Below are 27,957 nucleotides of genomic sequence, written 5' to 3'. Positions count from 1 at the left end.
TCTATTGGTTCTGTTTTATTTCTTCTCTGATCTTTATTATTTTCTTCCTTCTCCTGACTTTTGACTTCATTTGTTCTTCTTTCCCTGGTCTCTTTAGTTATAAGTTTAGATTGTTTATTTGAGATTTTTCTTGTTTATTTGAGGTAGGCCTGCTCAATAAATTTCTCTCTTAGTACTGTTTTTCTTTCACCCCATAGATCTTGTGTTGCATTTTCATTTGTCTTTGAGTAATTTTTTATTTCTCCTTTGATTTTTTTCATTGACTCCATAGTTGTTCAGTCCCCACATATTTGTAATTTGTTCAGCTTTCTTCTTGTGGTTGATTTCTAGTTCCTACCACTGTGATTGGAGAAGATGCTTGATATGACCTCAGTCTTGTTAATCTTACAGAGACTTGTTCTGTGTCCCAATAGATGGTCTATCCTTGAGAAGGTTCCATATGCATTTGAGAAGAATGTGTATTTTTCTGCCTTTGGATGGAATGTCCTGTAAAAGTCCATTAAATCCATCTGACCTGATGTTTCATGTAAGGAAACCGTTTCCTTGTTGATCTATCCATTGATATAAATGGGGTGTGAAAGTCCTCTCCTTATTATTGTGTTGCTGCCAGTTTAACCCTTCAGGTCTGTTAGTTACTTTTTAAATATGTTTTGGTGTCCCTATGTGAGATGCATATATACTAATTACTGTATGTCATCTTGATGAACTGTCCCCGTTATCACTATATACTGTCCATCTTTGTCTCTTGTTACCTTTTTTCACTTTAAGTCTAGTTCGTCTGATACAAGTATGGCTACACCCACTTACTTTGGCTTCCATTTTTTGGAAAGTCATCTTCCTTCCCTTTGCTTATAGCCTATATTTGCCTTTAGAGCTGAGATGAGTCTCCTGGAGGCAGCATATAGTTGCATCTTATTTTTTAATTCATACAGCCATTCTGTGTCTTTTGATACGTGAATTTAATCCATTTATATTTAGGGTGATTATTGACAGAGGAAAATTTAGTACTGCCATTTTATCTATTCTAGTTGTTCCATATTTTTACTGTTGCTTTATCCTTGTGTTTCTCTCTGCCATTTGGTTTGGTGGAGATTTACAATCTTACCTCATTTTCTTTCCTTTTTTTTTTTTTTAAAGATTTTGTGTCTTTTCTTTAGACTTATATTTTGGCTACCATGAGAGTTTTTTTTTTTTTTTTTAAGAAAATTGTATTTCATTTATTTTATCCTTGCTATGTCTTAAACTGAGGCAGTCAAATGTGAGAGAACTGGCTGGACATTACACCTTGAACTGCAAAAACATCTTCCATTTTAATTACTTTACTCATAAACTTTATTATATCTTCTGAAATATCTACAATTTAAGAGCAAATAACCACTGACTTACTGATTTCTTTTTATCATTGTTCATTATTTTCCTTAGTGATTTCTTTTTATTTTATTATTATTTTTTAATTTAAATTTTATTTTTTTACTTTACAATACTGTATTAAAAAATATGGAATGCTTCACGAATTTGCCTGTGATCCTTGCGCAGGGGCCACGCTAATCTTCTCTGTATTGTTCCAATTTTAGTATATGTGCTGCCGAAGCGAGCACCCATGAGAGTTTTATAAAATGTCTCAGATAAAATAGTTCTTTTATGTTGATAATATCTTTTAAAGTCTTTAATTTGTTAAAATATTGCTTGTGTTTTTCATGTGTGGTTTTTTGGCTGCAAGGCATACGGATCTTAGCTCCCTGACTAGGGATCAAACCCTCACCCCTTGCACTGGAAGGCACAGTCTTAACCACGGGACCACTAGGGAGGTCCCACTGCTGGTAACATCATATATTCATTTATCTATACAGATTCTGTTCTTTCCTTTTTCCCTTTTGTGATTTTCTTGTCTCGAAATATCCCTTTTTATTCTGTGGGTTTGTTACCAAATTGAAGTATCTATTGTTTATTTCTCTACTCCCTCTTTTAACCTTTATGCTACAATAAAGTGTTTAAAAGCCAGTTCTGATAAGGAATCAAAGTTTTCTGATTGTCTGTTTATCAGCTTACTCAAAGTCCTATGTACTTTTGCCTTTTTTGTTTCTTTTTAACAGAAGGAAACAAAAGAAGAGATGAGTTAGAAAAGTTTGTTTTAACTTTTTTTGTAAGACAAGGTCTAGTATTGATGAATTACCTCAAGCTTTTGTTTTTCTGGAAAACGCTTTATTTCTCCTCCACATCTGAATGATAACTCTTCTGGATAGAGTATTTTGAGGTGACCATTTCCATCTTTCAGTATTTGAGAAGGTCATTCGACTTTCTCCTGGCCTGTAGAGTTTCTGCTGAGAAATCTGTTGATAACCTAATAGGGGTTCTTTGTAGGCTATCATCCTTTTTTCCTTCTTTGCCTTAAATTCTTTGGCATTGATTTCTGACAATTTTAATGTAGTGTATCTTGAAAAAAAAAAACTTTTTACATTAAGATTATTAGGTGTTCTTTGAGCTTCATGAACTTCTATATCCAGTTCCTTCCCCAGGTTCGGGAAGTTCTCAGCTATTATTTCTTTCAATAAACTCTCTATTCCCTTTTTCCCTCTCTTCTCCCTCTGGGATATCCATTACTCTAATGTTGCCCTTTTAAAAGAGTTGGAAACTCGCACAGAATTTCTTTATTTTTTAATATCTTATTTCTCTTTCCTCTTCATTTCTAAATTTATGTCTTGAAGCTTACTAATTCTCTCTTCCATATGGTCTGCTCTATTTCCAATGCTTGCTAGTGAATACTTCGTCCCATTTATTGAATTCTTCAGCTCCAGAATTTCTATTTGGTTCTTTTATTGTTATTATTTATTTACTTATTTAGCCATACTCTGAGGCATGTGGGATCTTACTTGCCTGACATGAGATCGAACCCGCATCTCCTGCATTGGAAGAATGGAGTCTTAACCACTGGACTGCCAGTGAAGTCCCAGTTTGGTTCTTTTTAGAATTTCAGTCTCTTTGGTAAAGTATTCCTTCTATTCATTTTATTTTTGAGCTCATTGAGTTTCATGCTGACAGTTATTTTGAATTTTCTATGTTAGATTGCAATCTTCTATGAATTTAAGATTGGTTTCTGGAGAACTGTAATTTTCATTTTGTGGCACATTGTTAGTTTCTCCATGGTTCTTGAATTGTTTATCTACTGGCACATTTGGAATAACAAAAACCTTTTTTATGTTAATTTTTATTGGAGTTTAGTTGCTTTACAATTTTGTGTTAGTTTCTGCTGTACAGCAAAATAAATCAGCTATGCGTATCCATGTGTCTCGTCTTTGGAAAAGAAAAAACCTTTTGTAATTCTAAAGATTTGAATGTAGATACCTTTCTTTTGTTTTCCAGCAGGTGGCGCTAAAGCACAGTCTTTTGGTTTCTCTTAACCGAGCTGCCTTAGGTGGTTAGAATCCGCGCCCTCCACTGTCCACAGCCTTTTCAGAGGTGTTGCCCTGGGCCCCTGTTGTTGCTTCTTGTGCCTCTGTGGTCTTTCGTGCCAGGCTTCCGGTGTCTCTGGTGTCCTGGGCTGGAGCATTTGCATGGCGGGCCTATTTTGCCGTGTCCGAGATCCCCTGATCACAGGCTCCGCTCCTGCTGGCGGTGTGTGAGGGTGAAGCAGCGCCTGGAGTGGTGAGGGGCGCCTCTGCTGTGTCCAGTGTTGTAAGGTTTGCGGGGTCTGCCACCGTGGAGCTTGCAGGCAGGGGCCAGGGTTTGGGCACCTCAGCCGCTGAAGAACTGGGTCCCAGGCTCCACTGCCACCGCCTCCTGGTTGCTTGGGGCTGCAGATGCGTTGCGGCCTGGAGGCTGGAGCCACGTGCGCCTCTCCTGCTGCTCCCAGGCTCTCTGGGCTCAGCCGCCCTCGCCAGAGGCCAGGATCGCAGGAACCCCGTACACGGTTTCCCTGCTTCCCCCTCCTCCGTGTGCTCCAGGCCACCCGCCTTTACAGTCGCATGTGTGGAATTCTCTGGAGTGCTGGGCGGAGGCATCTTTTAGCTGTGGATGCTCTGCTGGTTGTAGAGCGAAAGAGAAGGACGAAGGGAACGTTTCAAACTGCCGTGCTGCTGACATCACTCTGCCACGCTCTGCCTTTTGTCTCCATGGTACTGCCGATCCTAAGCTCTGCACATAAGTGGAATTGCACGATATTGTCTCTTTGTGACTTATTTGACTGAGCCTTGTGTCCTCAAGGTTCATCTGCTTTGTAGTTAAGTCAGAATTTCCTTTTCTTTCAGTTCAGTTCAGTCGCTCAGTCGTGTCCGACTCTGCAACCCCATGAATCGCAGCCCGCCAGGCCTCCCTATCCATCACCAACTCCCGGAGTTCACTCAGACTCACCGTCCATCGAGTCAGTGATGCCATCCAGCCATCTCATCCTCTGTCGTCCCCTTCTCCTCCTGCCCCCAATCCCTCCCAGCATCAGTCTTTGGAAAAGAGTTGGAAACGAGTCAACTCTTCGCATGAGGTGGCCAAAGGATTGGAGTTTCAGCTTCAGCATCAGTCCTTCCAAAGAACACCCAGGACTGATCTCCTTAAGAATGGACTTTTTGGATCTCCTTGTAGTCCAAGGGACTCTCAAGAGTCTTCTTCAACACCACAGTTCAAAAATTGATATTTCATTGTATTATATGCCACATTTTGCTTATACATTCATTTGTCTGTGGACACTGGGTTGATTCCATGAATTTTCTGGTTCCAGAATGCCAATGTACAGCAGCATAAAGGTTCAGAGACGTCCAGGAGTTAGAAGACTGTCTTTATATATATTAAACATATTTCTGTGAATGGGCAGAGATAAGGACTCCTCCTCCTCCTCTTTGTCTTCTTCCACCTTCTCCTTACTTTTCAAACATACTTACTGAAAACACTGCCCTGCCCTGCTCCTTTTCATGTGTTTAAAACACACACACACACACAACATAAATTTACCCTCTTAAATTTTAAGTGTATCGTATTGTTGTTGTTCAGTCACTAACTTGTGTCTGATTCTTTGCAACCCTATGGACTGCAGCACACCAGGCTTACCTGTCCTTCACTATCTCATGGAGTTTGCTCAAACTCATGTCCATTGAGCTGGTGATGCCATCCAACCATCTCATCCTCTGTCGCCCCCTTCTCCTCCTGCCCTCCATCTTTCCTAGCATTAGGGTCTTTTCCACTGAGTCAGCACTCTGCATCGGGTGGCCATAGTATTAGAGCTTCGGCATTAGTCCTTCCAGTGAATATTCAGGGTTGATTTCCTTTAGGGTTGGCTGGTTGATCTCCTTGCCATCCAAGGGACTCTCAAGAGTCTTCTTCAGTGCCACAGTTCAAAAGCATCAATTCTTCGATGCTCAGTCTTCTTTATGGTCCAACTCTCACATCCGTACATGACTAGAAAGACTGTAGCTTTGGCTAAGTGGACCTTTGTTGGCAAAGTGATGTCTTTGCTTTTTAATATGCTGTCTAGGTTTTTCATAGGTTTTCTTCCAAGGAGCAAGCATCTTTTAATTTTTGGCTGCTATTACCATCTGCAGTGATTTTTGGAGCCCAAGAAGATAAAATGTGCCACTGTTTCCACTTTCTCCCCATCTATTTGCCATGAAGTAATGGGACTGCTTGCCAAGATCTTAGTTTTTTGAATGTTGAGTTTTAAGTAAACTTCTTCATTCTCATCTTTCACCCTCGTCAAGAGGCTCTTTAGTTCTTCTTTGCTTTCTGCCATTACAGTGGTATCATTGGCATATCGAGATTGTTGCTGTTTCTCCAGGTAATCTTGATTCCAGCTTGCAGTTCATCCAGCCCAGCATTTAACATAATATATTCTGCATAGAAGTTAAATAAGCAGGGTGACCATAAACAGCCTTGATGTACTCCTTTCCCAATTTTGAACCAGTCCATTGTTCCATGTCTGGTTCTAATTGTTGCTTCTTGACCTGTGTACAGGTTTCTCGGGAGGCAAGTAAGGTGGTTTGGTATTCCCATCTCTATGAATTTTCCACATTTTGTTGTGATCCACACAGTCAAAGACTTTGGCATAGTCAATGAAGCAGAAGTAGATGTTTTTCTGAAATTCTCTTGCTTTGTTTATGATCCAACAGATGTTGGCAACTTTATCTCTGGTTCCTCTGCCTTTTCTAAACTCAGCTTGTATATCTGGAAGTTCTCGGTTTACGTACTATGGAAGCTTGAAGGATTTTGAGCATTACCTTGCTAGCGGGTGAAATGAGCCAAACGTATGATATTTTAAACATTCCTTGGCATTGCCTTTCTTTGGGATTGGAATGAAAACTGACCTTTTTCAGTCCTGTGGCCACTGCTGAGTTTTCCAAATTTGTTGGCATATTGAGTGCAGCACTTTCACAGCATCGTCTTTCAGGATTTGAAATAGCTCAGCTGGAATTCTGTCACCTCCACTAGCTTTGTTAGTAGTAATGCTTCCTAAGGCCCACTTGACTTCATACTTCAGGATGTCTGGCTCTAGGTGAGCGATCATACCATTGTGATTACCTGGGTCATTAAGACCTTTTGTATAGTTCTGTGTATTCTTGCCACCTCTTCTTAATCTTTTCTGCTTCTGTTAGGTCCTTGCCATTTCGGTCCTTTGTTGTGCCCATCTTTGCATGAAATGTTCCCTCAGTCTCTTCAATTCTCTTGAAAAGATCTGTAGTCTTTCCCATTGTATTTTTTCCCTTATTTCTTTGCATTGTTCACTTAAGAAGGCTTTCTTATCTCTCCTTGCTATTTAATTTTTAAATGTATTGTATTAACTATATCACACTGGTATACAACAGATATCAATAATTTTCATCTTGCATAACTGAAACCCTAAACAGTGCTGCAATGAACATAGGGGTGCATATATCTTTTCAAATTGGTATTTTAGAATTCTTTGGGTAAATACTCAGAAGTTGATAGCTGGATCATATGATAGTTCTATTCTTAATTTTTTGCTGAATCTCCATGCTGTTTTCCATAATGAGAACACCAATTTACATTCCTATCAGCACTGTCTGAGGGGTCGGTCCCTTTCCTCCACATCCTCATCAACACAGGTTATTTCTTGCCTATTTGGTAGTCACCATTCTAATAGGCATGAGGTGGCTTTTATTTGCATTTCCCTAATAATCAGTGATGTTGAGCATCTTTTCATGTGTGGGAGGAGCAACAGGGTTCAAGGGAGGAAGGAGACATAGGCTCGGGACAGACAGGAATCTGGCACCTTTAGGGAAAGGCGCAGTAGCAGGAACTGCTCAACAGTCATGCCTTGGAGTTACTTCCAGGGCGGCTTTAGCCATTTTTCTACTCTGTCACTGACTTTGAGCTGTGTCCCATGACAGACATACTGACAAGCTACATGTAGATCAAGTCCTTGGCTCGGAGGGGAGAGAAGGTGACCAGTGAAGGGACCGCATGGTTTCTGTAGAGGAAAGGCAGGCGACTTGGGTTTGAGATCCCAGCAAGATGACACACAGCAGCAGAGAGGCTGTCCCAAAGCAGAATAATGTGCTGTCATCCATAAAGGCTTCAGTTCAGTTCAGTTCAGTCGCTCAGTCGTGTCCGACTCTTTGCGACCTCATGAACTGCAGCACGCCAGGCCTCCCTGTCCATCACCATCTCCCGGAGTTCACTCAGACTCACGTCCATCGAGTCCGCGATGCCATCCAGCCATCTCATCCTTGGTCGTCCCCTTCTCCTCCTGCCCCCAATCCCTCCCAGCATCAGAGTCTTTTCCAATGAGTCAGCACTTCGCATGAGGTGGCCAGAGTACTGGAGTTTCAGCTTTAGCATCATTCCTTCCAAAGAAATCCCAGGGCTGATCTCCTTTAGGATGGACTGGTTGGATCTCCTTGCAGTCCAAGGGATCCTCAAGAGTCTTTTCCAACACCACAGTTCAAACGCATCAATTCTTCGGCGCTCAGCCTTCTTCACAGTCCAACTCTCACATCCATACATGACCACAGGAAAAACCATAGCCTTGACTAGATGGATCTTAGTCGGTAAAGTAATGTCTCTGCTTTTGAAATATACTATCTAGGTTGGTCATAACTTTTCTTCCAAGGAGTAAACGTCTTTTAATTTCATGGCTGCAGTCACCATCTGCAGTGATTTTGGAGCCCCAAAAAATAAAGTTTGACAATGTTTCTACTGTTTCCCCATCTATTTCCCATAAAGTGATGGGACCAGATGCCATGATCTTCGTTTTCTGAATGTTGAGCTTTAAGCCAGCTTTTTCACTCTCCTCTTTCACTTTCATCAAGAGGCTTTTTAGCTCCTCTTCACTTTCTGCCGTATGGGTGGTGTCATCTGCATATCTTAGGTGGCCTCAAAATGGCAAACCCCTGTTCTGGTTCGAGCAAGGTGCCAGGATGAGTAGAGAAGCTCAGGATCTTAACCAAAAGGACTGGGATTCAGTGAGGATGAAGGGGACCATCAAGTAGGGGACATTCTCAACCCAGAAGGCCTCTGAGCTCTGTTAACTCTCGGGCTTGCAGGTAGTCATGCGTGTGGCATGGGTGGGTGGCATTGTTGGGAAGTGTCAATGGCATTGCCAACCCAGCGGCCCCTCACCTGCTTGACACCACAGCATTTTCAAATGCCACTTGGTCCTGGGCATACATGTCACAGCCAATCCTCGTCAAGTCTGAGGGTGTCTTAAACAGCTTATAGGATCCAGCAGGACCACAGTGCTGAGAAATAGCAAGGGTGGAAGCGTGGAGCCTGGGAGAAGTGAGGCTCAGAGCAGAGTGTGTGGATTCAGGAAAGGGGAGGTGGCTGGGCCATCTGATGGTCTCCACACACCATTGAGAAGACGCTCTTGCCATCTGAGATGTTCTCTTAATGAAAAGCTTTAAAACTAGGAATAAAATGACACTTTGCACATGAACTTCATACAGCTTTCTTTGGCAAACATTTCTTTCTGTGCCTTTGAGGGATATGGTGGAAAACACAACCGACAGAGTCCCAGCCCTCCTAGAAAGGAGACAGAAAATAAGCCAGAGTGGTGATCTTTTTTTAAAAAAATTATTTATTTTTAATGGAAGGATAATTGCTTTACAGAATTTTGTTTTCTGCCAAACATCAGCATAGGTCAGCCAGAGGTGTACATATGTCCCCTCCCTCTTGAGAGAGTGGTGGTCTTAAAACATGGCCCCACCTTCTCTGGCATTCCTCCCAAGGCGAGGTAGAGTTGATAACTGCTCCATCCTGACTCTGGGCAGGCCTGGGACTGCTTCAGCCATTAGAGAAGGGCACAAGTGACCCCAGACGAGCTCACAAAAGGCCACGCCTCTTGGAACACTTGCTCCGCTGAGACGCCTCTTCGCCTCTTCGGGTGTGCCTGCACGCTCAGTGGCTCCGTCGAGCCTGACTCTTTGCGGCCCCACGGACTGTAGCCTGCCAGGCTCCTCTGTCGGTGGATTTTCCGGGCAAGAATACTGGAGTGGGTTGCTATGCCCTCCTCCTGGGGATCTTCCCCACGCAAGGATCCCATCCACGTCTCTTACGTCTGCTGCATCGCAGGCAGGTTCTTTACCAGGAGCGGCAGACGCACCTGCAAATGCGCTCAGAAGCGCAAACCTGGTGGAATGGCCACAAGGTGGCGCTGTACTCAAAGCCCCAAGTGAGCGTCCTTTCCAGTCCTCACTCGACGCCAGCCCCCAGCATCCAGGTCACCCCCTCCCCACCTCCCCACTCCCACCGTCTGGAGCGGAAACAGTTCTTCCCTGCCTTGTCCAGATTCTGACCCACGGAACTCGTGATCGCAACGGAATGATTATTGCCTCACTACGTTTGGGATGGTTTATTGGGCGGTATATAGTCAGAACAAGCAAATATATAATGTTCGTGTCACACAGCGTCAATGTTATAAAGAAAGTAAGGGCGGGGGAAGTGCTGATGAGTAGAGTGGCAAATGAAGTGAATTCAACCATACCTGTTAAAAAAGTGAACCAGAATGAGGGCAGAGCAAGAGCTGAGAACCATTCCCAGGAGGGTGGGTGAACCCGCTTGCCTCAGGCTCACAGCTCCTCAGGGCAGCCCCTTCCCAGTGACCTGAGCACAGAGAACCACGTATCCTGGCTCCTGAGTTCAGGCCAGCTGCTGCTTTGGGAAAATCAACCAAATTTATTTACTTTTTTCTAATCCTGGGTTACTTTAGGGATCTTTGTGAGTTCTTTTCAGTTCAGTCGCTCAGTTGTGTCTGACTCTTTGCGACCCAATGGACAACAGCACGCCAGGCTTCCCTATCCATCACCAACTCCGGGAGCTCACTGAAACTCATGTCCATCGAGTCGGTGATGCCATCCAACCATCTCATCCTCTGTCACCCCCTTCTCCTCCTGCCTTCAATCTTTCCCAGCATCAGGGTCATATCCAGTGAGTTAGTTCTTTGCATCAGGTGGCCAAAGTATTGGAGCTTCAGCATCAGTCCTTCCAATGAATATCCAGGACTGATTTCCTTTAGGATTGACTGGTTTGATCTCCTTGCAGTCCAATGGACTCTCAAGTCTTCTCCACCACCACCGTTCAAAAGCATCAATTCTTTCATGCTCAGCTTTCTTTTCAGTCCAACTCTCACATCCATCCATGACCCCTGGAAAAACCATAGCTTTGACTAAATGGACATTTGTTGGCAAAGTAATGTCTCTGCTTTTTAATATGCTGTCTAGGTTGGTCATAGCTTTTCTTCCAAGGAGCAAGCGTCTTTTAATTTCATGGCTGCAGTCACCATCTGCAGTTATTTTGGAGCCCAAGAAAATAAAGTCGGTCACTGTTTCCATTGTTTCCCCATCTATTTGCCATGCAGTGATGGGACCGGATGTGATGATTTTAGTTTTTTTGAATGTTGAGTTTTAAGCCAGCTTTTTCACTCTCCTCTTTCACTTTCATCAACTGCTTTTTGATAAATAATAATAATAAAAAGGTGGGGGTGGGCTTTTGACCAACAGCAATTTTCTTTCTTTTTCTCCTATTTCTTTTTCTTTTTCGGCCATGCCACATGCCACGTGGGTTCTTAGTTCCCCGACAAAGGATCAAACCTGTACCCTCTGCAGTGGTAGTGGGTAGTCTTAACCACTGGACCACCAGGGAGGACCCCCAATTGCCATTTTCCTACCCACCTTTTATATAACTTACTTTTTGTACATGGTATAAAACTCAAAAGGTACAAAAGTTAAAGCAAAAGGTCTCTGTCCCACTCCTGTCCCCGCCCCCACTCAGTCACCTTCCCCTTGAGGCAACGCTCTGACCAGCCTTGAGAGGTGTCCTCCCAAAGCAGCCTCAGCATTTACAATGACACAAAATGACCACCTGTCATTCTGCACCTGGGTTTTTTCCACTAATGTCTTGGAGTTTTCTCCATATCATTCCATAGACATCTTTCTCATTCTTTAACACTTCTTTGCTTTGGAATAATTTTAGTTTTACAGAAAAGTTGCAGACAGTAGACAGTTCCTATCTATATACCTTTCACCCAGCTTCCCCTGATATTAACATCTAACAACTGTGGCACACTTGTCAAAACTAAGAAATTATCACTAGTAAAATACTATATCAATGAAGTGATATAATTTGTTCCAGTTTCCCTAGTTTTTCCACTAAGAGCCGTTTTCTGTTCTGGAACCCAACCCAAGATACTCCTAGCATCTATTTATCATGTGTCCCCTTAGCTTTTTCCAACCTGTGGCAGTTTTTCAATCTATTCATATCCTGAGGACCTTAACACTTTTGAAGAATACTGGCTAAGTATTTTGTAGAATGTCCTTCAAATTTTCTGTTGTGTTCTTGTGATTAGAATGGGGCTATATGTTTTTGGAAAGACTACTTTAAAGTGAAATACCCTTCTTAATGCATCATATTAGGGTATTAACAGCACAACATTAATGGCAATATAACCTTAATCAATAGGCTAAGAGATTGTATCTGCTAGGTTTCTCCATGTAATTTTTTTCTTTTTGAGCTTTATTCCTTAGAAGTGGATCACTCAACCCAGATCACAAAAAAGGGGAAAGGAATTAAGCTCCATCTCCCAGAAAGAGTCAGCAAGCAAGCATTTACACACATTATTTGGAATTCCATGTGAAAGATTTGTCCCTTTTTCCCCTTTTAATCATCATTCAGTCATTTTTTAAAAAACTGAAATATAATTGATTTACAAAATTAGTTTCAGAGGTATAACAGTGATTCAAAAATTTCATATTATAAACTTTTATAGTATAGTATAAGTTTTATACTATAGTATACTTCTGTAGTATGGTAAAAACTTTTTTTTATAGTTTATAGTATAAACTTTTTATACTACATTTCATAGTATGAAATATACTTCACTTGAAGTTCCTACAAAAGGTTGTCTGTGTACTCTGTAGCTTATTTATTTGCTATGTAGCAGTTGGTTTCATAATCCCCTAAACCTTTTCCTTCTCCCCACTGATAACCAGTAGTTTGTTCTCTGCATCTGTTCCTGATTTGTCCATATTCATTTGTTTTATTTTTTTTTAGATTACAAATATAAGTGTTAACATAGAGAATTTGTCTTTGTCTAATAGTCCATTGTGTGTGTGTGTGTGTGTGTGTGTGTGTGCGCGCGCGCGTGCACTGCATCTTCTTCATCCATTCACTTGTTGACAGATGCTGAGGTTACTTCCACTTCTTGGCTGTTGTGAGTCGCGCTGCTATGGACGCTGGGGTGCATGTATCTTCCGGAATTAGTGTCTTCTTTTCTTCAGATATATACCCAGTGGTGGAATTGCTGAATCATATGGTAGTTCTGCTTTTAGCTTTTTGAGGAACCTCCATAGTGCTTTCAACAGTGGTTGGACCAATTTACATTTCCACCAGCAGTGTACCAGAGTTCCCTTTTCTCACATCCTCACCAGCATTTGTTTGTGATCATTTTTGATGGTAACTCTTCCGATGGGTGTGAGGTAATATCTCATTGTGGGTTTGATTAGCATTTTTCTGGTGATTAGTGATGCTGAGCATCTTTTCATGTGTCTGTTGGCCCTCTGTATGTCTTTGGAAAAATGTCTATTCAGGTCTTCTCATTTTAAAAATCAGGTTTGATATTGAATTATATGAAGTGTTTATATACATTGGATGTTAATCCTTATCGTCATATCACTTCCAAGTATTTTCTCCCATTTAGCAGGCTGTCTTTTTGTTTTGTTGATAGTTTCCTTTGCTGTGCAAAAGCTTTTAAGTTTAATTAGCTCCCACTTGTTTATTTTTGCTTTTTTTCCTTTTCCTTGGGAGACAGATCCAGAAAACTACTGCTCTGATTTATGTCAAAGAGTGTTCTGCCTATGTTTTCTTCTAGGAGTATTATGGTTTCTGGTCTTAACACATTATTGACTGGTGATGTATTAAAACATCTTTTGTCAGCCAAACGTTATTGCCCAGAGACGATTTAGTATTTACCTACATAAAAATCGCTGGCCACAGGTGTTAGTTTCTGTGAAAATTCCCTGGTCAATAATGTGTTAAATTTAGGACTTTAATCCATTTTAAGTTTATTTTTGTATACGGTGTGAGAAAATTAGAACATTTTCTAATTTCATTGATTTATATGAACCTGTCCTGTTTGCCCAGCATCACTTATTGAAGAGACTGCCTTTTCCCCACTGTGTGTTTTTGCCTCCTTTGCCATAGATCGATTGGCTAAAAGTGTGTGAGTTATTGCTGGGCTCTGTATCCTGTTCCACTGATCTATATGTCTGTTTTTGGGCCAATACCATACTGGGTTTTGTGTTTTTTAATATTTATTTATGGCTGTGTCAGGTCTTAGTTGCAGCAGGCGGGGTCTTCCATTGGAGCACACAAGCTTCTCAAGTTGTGGCTCACAGGCTCCAGAGGGCGTGGGTGCTGTAGTTGCTGCACACAGGCTTAGTTGCCCCTCGCATGTGGGATCTTAGTTCCCGCACCAGAGGTTCTTATTTCTTGTTGCAGCCTTTTCTTTTCCACTTAGGAAAGACCCTGTAACATGGTTTTTAGGGTGGGTTTAGTATTGATTAGCTTTCAGTTTTTACTTGTCTGACAAGTTCTTTATATGTCCTTCCATTCTAGATGGCTTTCCTCCTAGCTCTAGTAGGAGCTGCCTGCCGGTTCTATTCCTGGGTTGGGAAGATCCCCTGGAGAAGGGAAAGGCTACCCACTCCAGTGTTCTTGGGCTTCCCTGGTGGCTCAGCTGGTAAAGAATCCACCTCCAATGCGGGAGACCTGGATTTGATCCCTGGGTTGGGAAGATCCCCTGGAGAATGGAATGGCTACCCACTCCAGCATTCTGGCCTGGAGAATTCTAGGGACTGTATAATCCATGTGGTCACAAAGAGTTGGACACGACTAAGTGACTGTCACTTTTCACTTTAAACAAAAGTGACTCTTTTTCTCTCGATCCCCTTAGAATTTTCTTTTTAGCTTCTGCCATCTTAATTATGATATGTGTTGGCATGGATCTCTTCGGATTCATCTTTTCTGGGGCCCTCTGTACTTCCTGTACCTGAATATCTGCTTCCTTCTTCAGATTCAGGGTGTTTTCACCCGTAATTTCACCAAATACATTTTTGACCCTTTGCTCTCTCTTCTTCTTTTGGGACCTCTATTACATAAATGTTGGTACAATTGATGTTGTCCCAGAGGTCCCTTAAACTGTTCTCATTTTTTACATTTCTTTTGCTTTTTTCTGATTGGATGATTTCCATTATTCTATCTTCCAGATCACTTATGCATTCTTCTGTATCACGTAGTCTGCTGTTAACTCCTTCTACTGTTTTTTTTTGTTGTTATAGTTATTGTAATCTTCAGATTTGACTGGATTTTCTTTTTATATTTTGTAATTCCTTATTAAAATTATCACTATGATCATCTATTCTTTTCCCTATATCAATTAGCATTCCTATTACTAAATCTTTGAACTTTTTTCTCGTAAATTATTTATCTCTGTTTCATTAGTTGTTTTTCTTGTTCTTGCTTTTGAAACAAATTCCTCTGTCCTCTCACTTTGATTAAATGTCTCTGTCTCCTTGGAATTAGGTGAAACAGTTACCTGTCCTGGTCTTGTGTGAGAGCAACCCTGTGCAATCTGTGTGTACCCAGTGGCTTTTCTGGGAGAGCTGGGTCTGACATGCGTGCACGTGTGCTAGCTCGCTCAGTCGTGTCTGACTCTTTGTAATTCTATGGACTGTAGCCTGCCAGGCTTCTCTGTCCATGAGATTCTCCAGGCAAGAATACTGAGTGGGTTGCCATGCCCTTCTCCATGGGGTCTTCCCAACTCAGGGGTGGAACGCGTCTCCTGTCTCCTGCAGTGGCAGGCTGGCTCTCTTCCACTAGCGCCACCTAGTGGAAGCACGGGCACAAGTCACCACCCCAGGGTGTGCAGGCAGTTAGCGCCTTGATAGGAAGTGAGGCTAGAAACCGAGAGCCTAGGGCTGGAGCCTGGTGTGAGCTGGGGCATCTCTTCTATCATTGACCAGCACATCCCTTTTGGGTGTGGGGTCAGTCCCCATGCTGCTGGAGCAGAAGTTCTGAGGATCAAGTCCACGCTGTCTCTGTTCCCTCTGTGTGTACATTCCCTGCTCCCAGCATTGGCACCTTTGTCCTAAAGGGAGCCGTGCTGGGCAAGAGGGGCTGGAGTGGGCGCTCAGCGTGGGTTGGGGCACGGGCTGGGGCAGCCCCTGCACCAGTCAGAGTTCCTGTTCACTCCCCATCTCCTGCCTCCAGAAGCACCAAAAATGCCTTCCCTCATCTGTCCACGTGCTGCATTGGGTCTGAACTGGCCATGCAGCCCCCTCAGCTGGGGCAGCCTTTGCCCTAGTGTGGAGCTGTGCCACGGGGCAAGAGAGGCCAGGGCAGACTCTCAGCTCGGGCTGGGGCACAACTGGGACCTCTGAGAGAAACTGGCCAGGGTCCCAAACAGCTTTAATCTGTTTCTTCCGCCTTGGTTTTTGGAAATCAGCAGGTGTGTGCACCCTTCAGGAACAGTCTAAGTTTCTTACTGCCCTGCTCTCTGCCCCACCGGTTCCCAAACTAGGTAAGGAGACTCATTCTCCCAGGGCCAGGCCCCCAAGCCTGCCCAGTGTCTCCAGGGGCCATCTCCAAGGCCATGTAATCGCCCGCCTCTTCTGTGTCCACTCCCAGGGATGCAGATCACCTCTGATCACTTTTCTTTCCTTCCTGCCTGATCCTGTGTGAATCTTTCTTACAGCCTTGGTGGTAGGTGTCCTTTGCCGCTCTCCACCTCACGTGCATTTTTGATGTGCTCAAGGGGGTGGGTGAGATTGTGAGCTTGTGTTGTCCTGTTCCGCCATCTTGATCTCCTCCAACTTCATTTTTTAAGGGTAGTCTTTCCGCGTGTAGAATTCTTGGGTGGCAGTTTTTCCTTCTAACTCTTTAAACATGCCACTCCAGAGCTTCCCTGGTGGCTCAGTGATAAAGAATCACAATACAGGAGATGCAGGTTCCATCCTTGGGTCAGGAAGAGCCCCAGGAGAAGAAAACGGCTGCCCACTCCAGTGTTCTTGCCTGGGAAATCCCATGGACAGAGGCGCCCAGGGGGCTACAGTCCATGGCGTCACAGAGAGTCGGACACAACAGCGACTAAACAGCGACAGTATGCCACTCCACTGTCTTCTGTTGCTTCTGAGAAGCCAGTTGTTAATTGCGCTGTTTCCTTGAGTGATTTTTCTCTTGCTACTTTTTGACCTTTCCTTGTTCCTTCATGGGTTTCCCTGGTGGCTCAGACAGTAAAGCGTCTGCCTGCAATGCGGGAGACCCAGGTTGGATCCCTGGGTCAGGAAGATCGCCTGGAGGAGAAAATGAGTACTCCAGTACTTTTGCCTGGAAAAATCCATGGACTGAGGAGCCTGGTAGGCTACAGTCCGTGGGGTCACAAAGAGTCAGTCGGACACGACTGAGTGACTTCACTTTCACTTACTTTCTTTGTTCTTTCATGGTATATTTAGGGAGGGAGCTCTTTGTGTTGATTTAACTTGGATTCATTGATATTCTTGGATCTGCAGACTTAGTGATCGTTATCAAATCTGAAAGTTTGAGGGCTATTATTTCTTCAAATGTTTTTTCTGTCCCTTTTTTTAACCTTTTTTTCTGTGACTACCATTTCCTATGTTAGTATGCTTGACATTGCCCATGGGTCCTGAGGCTCTGTTCATTGTTGCTCAATCTTTTTTTCTGTCTAGTAGTCAAGCTTGGGTGATTTTCTCGATCTGTGTTCACGTTCATTGATTCTTCTACCATCTCACATCTATTGCTAAGATCATCTAGTGGGACTTCCCTGGTGGTGCAGCAGTAAAGGCCTGTACTCGCACTACACGGGGCTCAGGATTGATTCCTGGCTGGGGCGCTAAGATCCTGCATGCCAAAAAAAAAAAAAGGATCCCTCCTGTTGTTCTTTTATGGCCATACCTACACCCCCGCTTCCAACTCCTGAAAACTATGAAGAAATGTTGTCCAATTCTATAATTGTCCTTTCAAGAAAGTGGTATAAGAAAAATCATATAGTATGTGAACATTTAAGACTGGCTTATTTTACTTAGCATGATGCCTTTGAGATCTATCCCAGCTGTTGCATGTATCAAGAGTTCATTCCTAGGTGTCCCTGCTGGCCCAGTGGTTGAGAATATGCCTGTCAAAGCAGAGGACACAGGTTCAATCCCTTGTCCAGAAAGATACACGCTGTGGGTCAGCTAAGCCCAAGCGCCACAACTACTGAAGCCCACGTACCGTAGAACCTGTGCTCGGCAGCAAGAGAAGCCGCTGTAATAAGAAGCCTGCACACCGCAGCTAGAGAGTAGCCCCCACTCACCACAACCAGAGAAAGCCTGCACACAGCAACGAAGACCCAGCAAGCCAAAAATAAATAAAGTAAGCAAATAAAATTTAAAAGGAAGAATCCATTCTTTTGGGGGACCTTCCTATACTGTTGGTGGGAATGTAAATTGGTGTAGCCACTATGGAAAACAGTATGAAAGCTCCTTAAGAAAATTAAAAATAGTTGCCATATGATCCAGCAATCCTATTGCTCACATACATCTGGCCAAAACTCTTAATTTGAAAAGATATGTGCACCCCGGTGTTCACAGCAGCACTATTGACAACAGCTAAGACATGGAAGCAACCTAAATGTCCACTGACAGATGAATGGACAAAGAGCATGTGGCATATATAATAATAATACATATTATATAGAGAGACAGATATATACTGGAGTACTACTCAGCCATAGAAGGAAAGAATGCCATTTGCAACAACATGGACGGACCTAGAGATAATCGTACTAAGTGACGTAATTCAGACAGAAAGACAAGCACCATACAAGCTCACTCACCTGTGGCATAGAAAATGTGATACAAAGGAACTTATTTATAAAACAGAAACAGATCACAGACATAGAGGACACACTTACGGTTACCAAAGGGGAAATGGGCAGTGAAAGCGTTCGTTAGTTGCTCTGTCGTGGCCAGTTCTTTGCAGCCCCACGGACTATAGCCTGCCAGGCTCCTCTGTCCCTGGAATTCTCCAAGCAATAATACTGGAATGGGTAGCCATCCTTCTCTAGGGCATTTTCCTGACCCAGGGATGGAACCTGGGTCTCCTGCATCGCACGGAGATTCTTTACCATCTGAGCCATCAGGGAAGCGCGAAAGAGGCGTGAGGAGAGATAAATTAGGAGTTTGAGGATTAGCAGGTACAAACTACTATACATACAAACTACTACACAAGGTCTTACTGTACATCATGGGGAACTATATTCAATATCCTATAATGAACAATAATGGAAAAGAATATATATCATATTCTATAATATATATATATAAATTGAATCACTTTGCTATATACCAGAAACTAACACAACATTATAAATAACTATACTTCAAGAAAAAATATAATTAAAAATGAGTTTATTTCTGGGACTTCCCTTGTGGCCCAGTGGAAGGGAAGACTTCACCTTCCAGTGCAGGGGGTGTAGGTTTGATCCCTGTTTGGGGAACTAAGATCCCACATGCTGTGTAGCATGGCCAAGAAAAAAGAAAATATTCCTTTTTATTACTGAAGAGTGTTTCATGGTATGAGTGTACTACAGTGCTGTAGATTAAATTTTTATGTTGCCGTATGGAGAAACTTAACCCAATATAACAGTATTTAGAGGTGGGACCTTTGGGAAATGATTTGATCATGAGGGCAGAACACTAAAGAATGGGATTAACACCCTTATAAAAGAAACTCCAGGCTTTCCTGGTGGCTCAGCAGAAAAGAATCTGCCTGCCAATGCAGGAGACATGTTCGATTCCTGGATTGGGAAGATCCCCTGGAGAAGGAACTGGCAACCCACTCCAGTACTCTTGCCTGGGAAATCCCATGGACAGAGGATCCTTGTGGGCTACAGTCCATGGGATCGCAGAGTTGGACATGACTTAGTGACTTAACCACAAATGAAATTCCAGAATAGGAAGCAGGCTCTCATCAGACATCAGGTCTGCTGGAGCCTGGATCTTGGACTTTCCACCCTCGAAATGTGAGAAATAAGTTTCTGTTGTTTATAAGCCTGCCTGCCTATGGTAATTTGTTATAGCATCCCAAACTGACTAATACACACAATTTGTTGAACCATCCATTCACCCGCTAAAGAACATGTCAGATCATTTCTGGGTTTTGATTATTACAAATAAAGCTGCTATGCACATTCTTGCACGGGTTTTTTTCTTCTTGTTCTAAGATTGACCTGTTTATGTTTTGTTTTATCTCTGGCTGTGCTGGGTCTTCATGGCTTTCTCCAGTTGCAATGAGCAGGGGCTGCTCTCTAGCTGCTGTGTGAGGGCTTCTCATTGCAGTGGCTTCCCTGTGGCTCCCAGGCTCTAGAGCACAGGCTTGATAGTTGTGGCGCACGGGGCTTAGTTGCTCCGCGGCATGCGGTGTCTTTTAGGACCAGGGATCGAACCTGTGTCCCCTGCATTGGCAGGCTGATTCTTAACCACTGAGCCACCTGGCAAGCCCATGCACAGGTTTTTATGTGAACATACATTTTGATTTCTCTGGGATTTCTGGTTGTATGGTAATTGCACATTTAGTTTTATAAGAAATTCCACACTGTTTTCCAGAGTATGCGTGCCATTTTACATCCCCCCAGCAATGTATGAGTAACTCATTTTCTCTGTGTCCTTACTAGCATTTGATATTGTCACTATTTTTTTCTAATTTTAGTGATTCTGGTAGGTGTGCAGTGACATCTCATTGTGGTTTATTTATTTATTTGGCTCCATCAGGTGTTGCAGAGTGGGTTCTCTAGTTATGGCCCATGGGCTTAGGTGCCCTGCGCCTTATGGGATCTTCCCAGACCAGGGATTGAACCCGTGTTCTCTGCATTGAAAGGCAGATTCTTTACCACTGGACTACCACGGACATCCCTCACTGTGGTTTTAATTTGCATTTCCTTAGTGGCTAAAGATGTTTAACACCTTTCAGCGTGCTTATGTGAAATCTGTAAATCTTCTTCAGTGAAATGTCTGTTCCTGTCTTCTGCCCATTTTCTAATTGGATTACTGGGTGGTTTGGGGTTTTGTTTTGCCTTTACTGTTGAATTTTGGGAATTCTTTATATACTCCAGAAAGTAGTCCTTTGTTGGATATGTGGTTTCCAAATAGTTTCTCCAACTCTGTAGCTTCCCTTTTCTTCCTCTTGACTGTCTTCCACAGAGCAGCAAGAGTTTTACATTAAAAAAAATAAATTTCTCTGACTGCATGGGGCCTCAGTTGCAGCACGCAGAATCTTTGATCTTCTTTTGCGACATGTGGGATCTAGTTTCCCGACCAGGAATCAACCCTGGGCCCCCTGCATTGAGCCACTGAACCACCAGGGCCATAAAGAAGGGTGAGCACAGAACTGATGTTTTGCATTTTGTTGTCATTGTTCAGTCTCTAAGTTGTGTCCGACTCTTTGCAATGCCATGGACTGCAGCACGCCAGGTTTCCCTGTCCTTCACTATCTTCTGGAGTTCACGGAAACTCATGTCCGCTGAATTGGTGATGCTATCGAACCATCTTATCCTCTGATGCCCCCTTCTCCTTTTGCCTTCAATCTTTCCCAGCATCAAGGTCTTTTCCAATGAGTTGGTTCTTTGCATCAGGTGGCCAAAGTATTGGAGCTTCAGCGTCAGTCCTTCCAATGAATTTTCAGGACTGATTTCCTTTAGGATTGACTGGTTGGATCTCCTTGCAGTCCAAGGGAGTCAAGAGTCTTCTCCAACACCAAAGTTCAAAAGCATCAATTCTTCGGTGCTCAGCTTTCTTTATAGTCCAACTCTCACATCCATACATAACTACTGGAAAAACCATAGCTTTGACTAGATGGACCTTTGTCAGCAAAGTGATAGCTCTGCTTTTAATTTTTATTTATTTATTTTTTTAATTTTTATTTTTACTTTATTTTACTTTACAATACTGTATTGGTTTTGCCATATATTGACGTGAATCCACCACGGGTGTACATGCGATCCCAAACATGAACCCCCCTCCCACCTCCCTCTCTGCTTTTTAATATGCTGTTTAGGTTTTTCGTCCAAAGAAAAAGCATCTTTTAATTTCATGGCTGCAGTCACCGTCCGCAGTGATTTTGGAGCCCAAGAAAATAAAGCCTGTTACTGTTTCTATTTTTTCCCCATCTATTTGCCGTGCAGTGATGGGACTGAATGCCATGATCTTAGTTTTTCTGAATGTTGAGTTTTTTTAACCAGCATTTTCACTCTCCTCTTTCAATTTCATCAGGAGGCTTTTTAGTTCCTCTTAGCTTTCTGCCATTAGAGTGGTATTATCTGCATATCTGAGGTTATTGATATTTCTCCTTGTAACCTTGATTCCAGCTTGAGCTTCATTCAGCCCAGCATTTCACATGATGTATTCTGTATATAAGTTAAATAAGCAAGGTGACAATATACAGCCTTGACGTACTTCTTTCCCAATTTTGAACCAGCTGTTGTTCCATGTCCGGTTCTGTTGCTTCTCAACCTTCAAACAGGTTTCTCAGGAGGCAGGTTAGGTGGTCAGGTATTCCCATCTCTTTAAGAATTTTCCAGTTTGTTGTGATCCACACAAAGGCTTTAGCATAATCAGTAAAGTGGAAGTAGTTGTTTTGTCTGAAATTCACTTGATGATCCAATGGATGTTGGCAATTTGATCTCTGGTTCCTCTGCCTTTTCTAAATTCAGCTAGTACATCTGGAAGTTCTCGGTTTACGTACTGTTGTAGCCTAACTTGATGGATTTTGAGCATTACCTTGCTAGAATGCAAAGCAATGAATGGTAGCTTGAGCATTCTTTGGCATTGCCCTTCTTTGAGACTGGAATGAAAACTGACCTTTTCCAGCCCTGTGGCCACTGCTGAGTTTTCCAAATTTGCTGGCATATTGAGTGCAGCACTTTCATAGCATCATCTTTTAGGATTTTAAACAGCTCAGCTGGAATTCCACCACCTCCACTAGCTTTGCTTGTAGTGATGCTTCCTAAGGCCCACTCAACTTCACACTCCAGGATGTCTGGCTGTAGGTGAGTGAACACACCATCGTGGTTATCCGGGTCATTAAGGCCTTTCTTGTGTAGTTCTCCTGTGTATTCTTGCCACCTCTTCTTAAAATCTCTTCTGCTTCTGTTAGGTTTTTGCCATTTCTGTCCTTTGTCGTGCCCATCTGTACAGGAAACACTCCCTCGATCTAATTCTCTTGCAGAGAGCTCTGGTCTGTCATTCTGCTGTTCTCTATGTCTTTGTTACTCATTAGAGAAGGCTTTCTTATCTCTTCTTGCTTTTCTTTGGAACTCTGCAGTTGGCTATATCTTTCCCTTTCTCCTTTGCCTTTCACTTCTCTTCTCAGCCGTTTGTAAGGCCTCCACAGACAACCACTTTGCCTTCTTGCATTTGTTTTTCTTGGGGATGATTTTGTTCAGCACCTCCTGTACAGTGTTAGAAACCTCCCTCCATAGTTTTCCAGGCACTCTGTCTACCAGATCTAATCCTTTGATCTATTTGTCACTTCCACTGTAAAATCATAAGGGGTTTGATTTAGGTCATACCTGAAAGGCCTAGTGGTTTTCCTTACTTTCTTCAACTTAAGTCTGCATTTTGCGATAAGGAGCTGGTGATCTGAGTCAGGTCTTGTTTTTGCTGACTGTATAGAGCTTCTCTATTTTTGGTTGCAAAGAATATAATCAACCTTATTTCCGTATCGACCATCTGGTGATGTCCATGTGTAGAGTCATCTCTTGTGTTGTTGGAAGGTGTTTGCTATGACCAGTGTGTTCTCTGTTAGCCTTTGCCCTGCTTCATTTTGAACTCCAAGGCCAAGCTTAGCTGTTACTCCAGATATCTCCTGAGTTCCTACTTTTGTATTCCAGTCCTATGAAGAAACAGACATCTTTTTTTTGGTGTTAGTTCTAGAAGGTCCTTTAGGTCATCATAGAACCACTCAACTTCAGCTTCTTCAGCATTAGTGGTTGGGGCACAGACTTGGATTACTGTGATAGTGAATGGTTTGCTTTGGAAACGAACCAAAATCGTTCTGTTGTTTTTGAGATTGCACACGAGAACTGCATTTCAGACTCTTTTGTTGACTATGAGGGCTACTCCATTTCTTCTAAGGGATTCTTGCCCACAGTAGGAGATATAATGGTCATCTGAATTAAATTCGCCCATTCCCATCCATTTTAGTTCACTGATTCCTAAAATGACAGTGTTCACTCTTGCCATCTCTTATTTGACCACATCCAGTTTGCCTTGATTCATGGACCTAACATTCCAGGTTCCTATGCAATACTGTTCTTTACAGCATCGGACCTTGCTTCTATCACCAGCCACATCCACACCCAGGTGTTGTTCCCGCTTTGGCTCCGCCTCTTCATTCTTTCTGGAGCTGTTTCTCCACTCCTCTCCAGTAGCAGTAGCTACATTTTGATGAGGTCTAATTTGTCAGTTTTTCCTTTTATGGATTGTGCTTCTGATGTCATATCTACGGTTCCTTTACCTAGCTCTGGACATTAAAGATTCTCTATTTTTTCCTAAAATTTTATATTTTACATGATCCATTTTGAGTTAATTTTTATATAACTTATGGGGATTTAGGGGCTTCCCAGGTGGTACTAGTGATAAAGAATCCACCTGCCAATGCAGGAGACATAAGAGGTGCCGTTAGATCCCTGGGTCGGGAAGAACCCCTGGAGTTGGAAATAAATGGCAACCTGCTGCAGTATTCTTGCCTGGGGAATCCTATGGACAGAGGAGCCTGATGGGCTACAGTCCATGGGGTCGCAAGGAGCTGGTCATGACTCAGCGACTGAAGACACAGACACACACACAAATGGTACTGTATTTTTAATTTTGGTTTTCATTTTTTGTTGAAAACTGGACATTTTAGCTAATATATTGTAGTAACTGTGGATTCTGATTCCCCCCCACCCAAGCCTGATGTTATTGTTTCATTTTTAGTAAATAGCCTATACTCAATTTGTAGAAACTATCTTCTCCATGGTATGTAACCCATGATGTCTCTGCTCAGTTTAACTTATATTTTGTTTTTTTTGTAAAATAAAACCTCCGAAGAGATTGCCCTTAGGTCTACATAGCGTAGGATTCAGGCAATGCCCGGTTAGAGGTTCTGCTCAAACATCTTGACCTTTGCCTATAGCGCTGGGGGCAAGTGGGGAAGCCTATTCAAAATTCAGTGTGTTTTCAAGTCTATCCCAACTTCTGATACTTTCCAGTACAGAGCTTGAATCCTTGGGTCTGTGCACGTGGCCTCCCATTCTACCAGGGATGCGTGGAACCTCTGGTTCTTTTCCAGGAGTTCCTTGGTAAATTTCTCTACAGGCTGCCACCCACCCCAAGCTTTCTCCTTTCTCATTCTATCAAGTTTGTTGTTTTTACAAACAATGCCACTGAACAAGAGTTTTTCACTTTCCCTCCAGAGCAAGCCCAACAATGAAGCTGCTAGCTTTTAAAGACACCTTCACCCTGGTAGCACTCTAAGCTAGGAATGAGGGAGAAAATGGAAGCAGCTCCAGGCGAAATACTTAGTGTTCTTTCTGGAAGTGCAGCCATCTTTCCATAAACAGTTGCATCTCAGTGTTGTTTTTTTTTTACCTGCCTTGGGTCAACTTTCAGAGCCCTGAAGTGGTTGTCTTGACAATTTCATCCTATTTTACAGTTGCCCGACACTTTGCCAGAAATACTCAGACACCCTGAAACCTTTCTCACCTGTGGACCCAGCTGAGGATGCACTGGGGAGCCAGACTCCAACCTCCTAGCTTCAGCCCCAGTGGATGAACCTGGCTTCTTAAGGTAGACCTCCTTCCGCTGGTGAGGGAAGACTCAGAAGCTTTCGGGTCGAACTCGCAGGACCAGAACTCAGTACATAACTATAATTAGCAGCCTCCGACATCACCCTCCCTGCAATCCAAGGCACCTGCTTTTATCAGTGGACACTCACGATTGCAGATGAGTCCTAGCCTCTCCCTCCTCCATCAGAGCTCATGAGGAATGTCGACTTTCACATAGTTCAATGGACCCGATCACTAGTCAAGTTGCTCCATTAACCTTTAACTTTTCCAGGGATCAAAGTAGGGAGGGGTGAATAGGACAGTAGGTGGGGCTTGCGGGCTCAGCTCTGGTCTTGTTTCTCCCAACTCACCCCCAAGTGCTGGACTCCACGCCTCCACCGCTGTCCCTGCATGGTGGGATCTAAGTAAGAGGGCTGACTCCAGGCCTCCACAACTATAACATTTATCATCTATCTCTGCTGCTGACCAATGTAAGTCGCTCAGTCGTGTCTGACTCTTTGTGACTCAGACAGGCTCCTCTGTACATGGAATTCACCAGACAAGAATACTGGGTATTCTTGGGTAGCCATTCCCTTCTCCAGGGAATATTCCTGACCCACGGATTGAACCTGGGTCTCCCGCACTGCAGGCAGATGCTATAGGCTCCACATATTTTGAGTCACTGAATCTTCACAACGCTAGGAAGTAAATGCTATTACTCCTCATTTTTACAGGTGAAAAAAATGAAGGCAGACAGTGTAAGTTAAATTTGCCCAAGGCTTTCCAAGAGAAAAGTTGGCAGTGCCAGAATTTGAACCCAGACAATCCAATTCCTGATCCTAAACCCAGACTCCTAAACACGAGGTTCTATTGCCTCCCCACATGCTACTGTCTGTTCACAATCTGGTCACTGCTATTGCTGGCACTAGAACAGGGCTTTTAAAATAGCAGGCTGCCTTCCTTGAAGTTGGCCATGCAATCGATTTAGTGGTTAAGCCCAGTTTTTCAATTAGATAGAAGAAACTAAAAATGTTAAATAGCAGTGCATGTCCTATGTGATAAGCATGGTTTTCATTTCATGAAATGTGTTATATACACTCGCTTTGCGCATCAGTTCTCATCAGATGACAGGAACCCGCTGCAAGGGCAGAACCGCTGTTGACGAAGACTAGAGCTTGGGGGAGATCTTTGCTTTGCTAGTTCTCACCTACCAAACCAGAGGTGACCCACCAGCCTCGCTCTTAGACACCACCCCCTCAACACACACTTCATTATAATGTTTACATTATACACTGTTCCACTGTTAATCTGCTCAGTCCTCACTATATTCAAGTGGCTACTGTTATCCTTACTTTACAGACGGGAAATGGACACGGAGAGGTTAAACCACTCAGCCTAAGTGACACGGCCTGTTGTCCATTGGGGCCGGGGCTTAGCCCTGCCACACTGGCTCTGAGAACACCCTGCAGAGACCAGATGGCGGTAAGACATCTGCCTGCATAGACTGCGGGGCCGCCCCGGCAGCAGCCTGGAGGCTTGTCCTCTGGTGGGAAGACAGATCCCTGTGGGACTCCATTCTCCACCCATCGTAAGCCAGGGTCCTGGGAGCAGTCTCTGCCCTCAGCCTGGAATGCCCCAGGCCAGCACTCCCTGCTCTCTGTGTGACTTCAAAGCGTACCTCTTTTCAAAATGCCTCCTGTGATCACTGCAGCTGAGGCATCACAGCCCTCATCCTCTGTCCCAAGAACCTTTATCTCATCACTGGCTGCCATCAGATCAGAAATATACTTCTGTGTTTATGCAATGTCTCCCCCACCAGAAGAGAGCACCCAGAGGGCAAGCATCTTGTCTGTGGGCTGCTGCGCCTCTAGTTCCTAGGTGGACGACGGCACTTAAGAACCCCAGAAAAACGTGTTCTTGGGTGAGCAAGAGTCTGGAGTAAAGAGCGTAACATGGAAAGCAAAACCTAATCTCCTCACCCCCTGGACAAGACACTGTCCACTTGACGTCTGTTCTTGCAATGGTCAGACCGCTGCTGTTCATCCACCAGCAACACCTAGCTGGTATAAGGAGCTTGGGGCCTTCAGAGGGAAAACCAGATGGGCAGTTTGTTCAAGACAGGAAGTAAGTTCACAAGCTGGACTGGACTCCGCAATGCACCTTGGGTCTGTGCATTCACTCTGCTTCTCCCGCAATCTGCAGAGATGGTCCTGAGTGTCTGAGACTCACCAGGACAAGGAGATGCTTATAAAGCACTATCTCTAATGGACTTGTGGACTGGGTCTATGTCAGATCTTACAGATGATGAGAGAGGGAAGACGCGAGCCCTTATTCTCCAAGGGCTTCTGCACTGTGATGGAGAGGAGCTGCCACAAAGCACGGCGAGCTGTGCTCCGCTCGCTAGAGAGAGGGCCAGGCGAAGGTGGCAGACACAAGCGCTCCCAACCATGCACCGGAGGCTGACCCCTCCCTGCCTGCCACCTGCAGGGACTGAGGAAGGGCAGATCCACAGAGCCCCAGCCTACCGGGAAAGGGGAAGAATTCACATCGGTGAGCACACTGCCCTTCACAGCTACACGTAACTGCAGAGGATGCCTTTCCTGACGAAGCAGGGCTGGCCTGTGTGGTAGCTCTGTACCAGGGAGTCAGGACCAGCTCTGGTA

The 27,957-nt window shown here is 43.6% G+C and overlaps 1 protein-coding gene and 1 non-coding gene across 2 annotated transcripts in view; one reads left to right on the top strand and one right to left on the bottom strand.

Moving 5' to 3' along the window:
* The window catches only part of LOC128071307 (ribosome maturation protein SBDS), a 53,399-nt gene extending 28,083 nt beyond the window's left edge, over positions 1-25,316 (top strand). Inside the window, exon 6 of the transcript XR_008201814.1 lies at positions 25,183-25,316. The gene's annotated coding sequence lies outside the window, so the exon portion shown is untranslated. The remainder of the gene's footprint in view (positions 1-25,182) is intronic.
* Positions 1,492-1,598, bottom strand: LOC128071309 (U6 spliceosomal RNA). The gene has a single exon (XR_008201816.1). It is a non-coding gene; the product is annotated as a U6 spliceosomal RNA (small nuclear RNA).
* Positions 25,317-27,957: the final 2,641 nt, after the last annotated feature.

This window comes from Budorcas taxicolor, unplaced genomic scaffold (assembly GCF_023091745.1).
Source record: "Budorcas taxicolor isolate Tak-1 unplaced genomic scaffold, Takin1.1 scaffold335, whole genome shotgun sequence".
In the NCBI taxonomy this organism is placed as follows: domain Eukaryota; kingdom Metazoa; phylum Chordata; class Mammalia; order Artiodactyla; family Bovidae; genus Budorcas; species Budorcas taxicolor.
The sequence above is the reverse complement of the archived record's forward strand: the minus strand, read 5'-3'. Positions and strand labels throughout refer to the sequence as shown.